Source organism: Anser anser, assembly GCF_964211835.1.
Source record: "Anser anser genome assembly, chromosome: 1".
In the NCBI taxonomy this organism is placed as follows: domain Eukaryota; kingdom Metazoa; phylum Chordata; class Aves; order Anseriformes; family Anatidae; genus Anser; species Anser anser.
In genome coordinates, this window is record NC_139720.1 from 196,893,958 (window position 1) to 196,899,006 (window position 5,049).

At 35.1% G+C, this 5,049-nt stretch overlaps 1 long non-coding RNA gene across 1 annotated transcript; it reads right to left on the reverse strand.

The window, feature by feature from the left end:
- Positions 1 to 1,182: 1,182 nt before the first annotated feature.
- On the reverse strand, positions 1,183 to 4,589 carry LOC310892202. The gene is made up of 3 exons (XR_014577942.1): positions 3,516 to 4,589; positions 1,767 to 3,061; positions 1,183 to 1,618 (listed from the first exon to the last, which is right to left on the reverse strand). It is a non-coding gene; the product is annotated as an uncharacterized lncRNA (long non-coding RNA).
- Positions 4,590 to 5,049: the final 460 nt, after the last annotated feature.

A 5,049-nucleotide genomic window follows, 5' to 3' on the forward strand; every position in this document is an offset into this window, starting at 1 on the left:
AAAAATTACCACAGGAAAGAATCACACTATGATTAGGATTCGTTTTTTTCTAAAGCTCCAGGCATAGCAGATAAAAGGCTGTAGCTGTAGTATGTGCAGCTATGCAAGTATGAAAGATTTATTTTATACCACAATAGTCCTTACCTCTCATTTACACAATGAACGCTATCTCCTCAGCATAATGCCTCACCCATCTCCTAGAAGGAAATATAAGTAAGAAATAATTTAACATAGAGATATTTTCTTGTTCCCATCACTCTATGGGAATATACTGAGTATTTCCAATTCTTTTAGTTTGGATTTCATTTAAGTTGTAGCTGTTTTAACACTGGTTACTCATTGTTCACAAATCATCCAGTGCTTTATGTTTGCTCCTGAATATTTAGCTTCATTAGATTTTGTGGCAATAAGTTGCACAGGTAGCCCACTTTCCTGTATACTCTTTTCGGTATCATTTTAATTATTTACATGTGTGCAGCTATGCTTGCTCTGCCATCTCTGAAAGTACAGAAAATTTGGAGTCAAACTCTGAAAATTCTCTGCAGAGCATGAGATTAGGCATCTGCAGATTAGGGACAGAATAAATAATACACAAGAGCATTATATTCTTCCCCTGTACATAATAATGCTGCACGCATGAGAGATTAAGTAGTTTATTAGTGTCATCTGAAGTCTAAAGAGTTTCAAGAGACAGCTCAACCTGGTATCATATTCTATTCCTCTTTTATGCTGAACAGACCGTCTTCTCTGATGCACTGCTGCCAATCTGCCCTTTCTGTATTTTTTTCTTACACCCAGACTAATTTTTATGTATCTCATGCCCTTTGGGTCTAAATCTGCTTAGTAGTATTTAGAAGTCAAGTTTCTAGGTGCCTTTGAAATGCTAGAGAAGAGAAAGCCAGATAGATTGTCCAGGGTTCCATTTACCTTGTATCTATTTTAGAATAACATTAAATCAAGGATTTAAAACACCCCTGTTAATTACCACTTGCTGTAGTTAATTATAGAACAAGATGGCAAAATAGCCTACTGAGTCATTTGAATAGACCTTGCAAAGATTGGATCTTCTGTGATGCTGTCCTGAATTCCAAGTTGAACATTCAATATAGATTCAAATCTATAATCTGCATTAGCTAAACACTGCAGCCTTTGGGTTCAGGACTAAGACCTATGTAGTTAGAATAATATATTTTTTTTCTTCTAAGAACTTTGTGAACATTAAATAGTTACCATTTATAACACTTTTTGAATATACATAGTGCTATGTGACTAGTAAGTAAAACTTTTTCATAGGATAGATGGCTCAAGAGCTATAATATTGTTCTGGGACATAGAGAATTTAATTCTCTACATTACAACATATTTGCCATGTGATATGGAACAAGTTACCTAGTCTCAGCAATGGTGCCTATTACTAAACCTGAGCTACATGGTCACAGCAATGTCCTGACATGGTCATACACTCTGGTGACCTGGTTCCAAGATCAACCTTGTCCTTATAAGCAACCAAAATGAAGACTAACTAAAAATCATACCTTCAGTTGTAAATGGTAAATCAGTCCCTTCTAGGAAGAATTGCATGCTATCTTGCACACACCATACTAGTCCCATGAAGTCACTGCAAAGACAGGCAAGAAATATGAAAATGGCCAGGCACATGCTGCTGGGGTGGATCTGCTGTCACTGCAGATTAGGGTGCCTTTGGGTGCACCTGACGGTGGAAAAGGTATTAGAGATTTTCTTACTGTGTGAAGCAGCTGGCTTACCCAAAACCTGTCCCTTGCATCACTCCCTGTGGTGAATCACATGGTCAGCTGGCAAATCTGGGTTCAGATCAGCACTGCTTTCAAAAAATAGTACACAAAGAGCCTATGGTTTCCAGATCTCCTTCTGTAAAACGACAGCAGGTTACAATTAATAAAGTCTAACAGAAGTGTTACAGAGATGAACATATTTTGAAATGGTGAGCTGCTCAGATACTATTTTAAATAGAGACTGTAAGTGTACGTTACTGATTGTAATTATGTAAGTTCCACAAAGTATATTACATAGAATACAATAAAAGGCATTCTTATTTTTAGTATTAATAGAAAAAATAAAAGTAGACAGTTACAATGTGTTATTTTTAAACATATTTGTATAATGATCCAAGAGAAAATATAACAATTCTGAATTACATCCAAATGGTTTCATCTCCTAAGAATTCAAGTAATAGTGCTTATAGTTGATAGAGTCGGATCTTCAGCTTCTATCTATATTCTCTCCAGTACTTACAACCTTGAAGACATAGTCACCAAAATCATAATTTTGATTATAAAAGGAACATAATAAACCATCTTTTTTTCCATTCATTTGGACAGCTGGGGTCCATCTGGGTTCATCCATGAGGGTTTCTCAATATGCAAATAGATTAGGTCTTAGAGTCACAAAAGATGAATCACCGATGATTTCATGAACTGAAGACAGGAGAGGACAGCTTCAAGGTCTTCATTAAGCAGGTGATGGGCATCTGGCTGATCAGATAATGAATCCACAAAAACAAAGTTTTCAAGGCCATCTTTAGGAAATGTTTCATCTATCAATGTTAACCTTACACAGGGGCCTTTTACTAATCACATTCATTCCACTGACTGAATTGGCTACGGATATTTGGCTAAGGGAGTGGCAATGCCCTGTGCTGAATATGGTTGCCCTACTAATCCAAGGACTAATGATAGCCTGATAGACCACTGAAATGAGAAAAAAAAAATCCCTTTGGTCCTTTGGTTCAGATGAGATTTGGATTAAAGGCCAACAAAATATGTACTGAGCATATTGATTATATATATGAGCTTGTCTTGATCCTTAATTGCAACTGAATTTTATATTTCTTCTGTAGATCAGTGTTGATATTTTATTGTAAGACACTAAAGAACAACTACTTTTCTTCTATGTCTTTTAGAGCAGAACCCATTTTGCAGCAGATGACACATGAAGAAAGAGCTGGACTGTAGAAAGGCAGTCAGATATATCCACAACACAGGAATTTTCATTTGTCTAGAAACAGCTTTTGTCCTTTAACCTAAAAGAAGTGATATACATTATGAGCTTTATAATGAAGATGAAAACAAAACAATCCCCAATATAAAACCAAGTTGCATTTCAATTACATTAAAACTCATTATAAATGATCTCTTTTTCATGTTTTACAGAAATCAAAAAGCTTCTTGAGAAAGATTTGTGAGAACATGATGATGGTAGTTCTTGATTCTGAATCACTTTATTTTCTTCAATGAATCAAATATAGAGTGAAAAATACTAAGTAAAATACAAAATAATAAAAATAAAATAATAAAAAAACAAGGCACAAGTTCACCAAAGTACTAAATGGTAGTAAATGTATCAAAACTTTATATGTAATTTTATTAAGTAGATGAGTACCTTGCAACAACTGACTTAACCAAAAATAGTTAAGAGAAAATGCCAGAAAAGCCAAGCACAGAGATCTCAGTATTTGGAAAGTTTGCCCTTTGTACCTCTTCCACTGCAAGCGTGACAGATGAAGGACCAATACTCAAAGGCTAAGAATACTGCCTCTCAGCACAAAAAGAGCAAAGAGATGAAGAGGATGAGAAAGATGACAGCACTTGGATAAAAGCCAGTCATATATAGATATCGGCACAGAATAATAGAAGACTGGCAGACATCCCAAATCAATTAAGGAAGATTACTACAGCATAGGCCAATATATTTGCCCTCAGAATACCTAAGATGTGAATAACAAAGTTTAAGAATAGCTGGAAAAAAATGGAAGAAAATATGAATTTGTGGAGGTAGGATGAAAATAAAGGCAACATGAATTATAAATCAAAGGAAGGCACAAACGCATTGTGATTTCACTGACTCCATTTGACGTGTCTTTATAACCTACCCAGGGTCTCAAATCACTCAAATCACTGATTATAGGCTGTACTTGTGAGTAACTCAGCAGGTGTGAAACACACTGAGTTACCTTATCCTGCAACCCGGGAGACTGTCACTTGAAAGTTAGTACTGATGAAAAGCTACAAATTAGTGTAATTTCCCAAGAGCTTAATCTGCTTGAACTGTGAAATATTTTTACCAAACCAGACGTGTCTAACAATATGGACTTCCATTTTTTACATGAATAATATTTAATGGAGAGTAAACAAAAACTGCAAACAAACTCCTGCTCACAAATAAATTCTGGGTGTAAATAAGCATAAGGACATTTCCACCACTCCTTTAGGGAGAGAAAAAATCATCATTCTGGGTATCTTAAAACACAGGATGAAGTTAAAATAATGCATAAATGCTGTGCATGATAGTTAAACATACATTAATAATCAGTTACTTGGGCTACAGCTGATAATTACTTACTTGGGCTGCCCGTGATGGCTGACAATCACGTTGGGACTGTATCTGAAAATAGGCATCAATTGACAGAAAGTAAAGCTATTAAAATCATTTACTGTTTAACTTTTATGAATAACAAACTAACATTTGTGATACAGTTTTTGAACCTTAGCTCCTTCCACTGCAATTATGGACTGAATTCCAAGCTAAAGAGGAATATCTTCCTTGTATTTGATTTTTTCTTCATTGTTCTCAAATATCTAACATAAGAGCAATGCTTCTCATTTTTCATCTGAATCTCTGTTTACACTGTTTAAGTGTAGCATACTTATAAGGGAATTGTCAAACAGAAATTGTCCCTTACACTTCATTTGCTTTTTCTTCTGTGCTCTCTGCAACAGAATTTAGAAGCATACATTATTACTCCTTCTGTAGAGAGTTATTATCCTTACTTTGTATATGAAAGCACTAAGAAAATATAATACAAAAATGTTCAGACAGTAAATTATAGATTGGCTACCTGCTTCACAGTCACAGAGCTAGGTTACCTGAACTGATTTCCTTTTCCTGAATATATCTGATGATGAACATAAAATAGGGTCTCTTTCTTCTGCAAATACGTTAGAAGGCAGAGTGCGTGCATGCAAGTGCATACAATAAATTATTCTAACAAAGAAAAAATAACCTGTACTG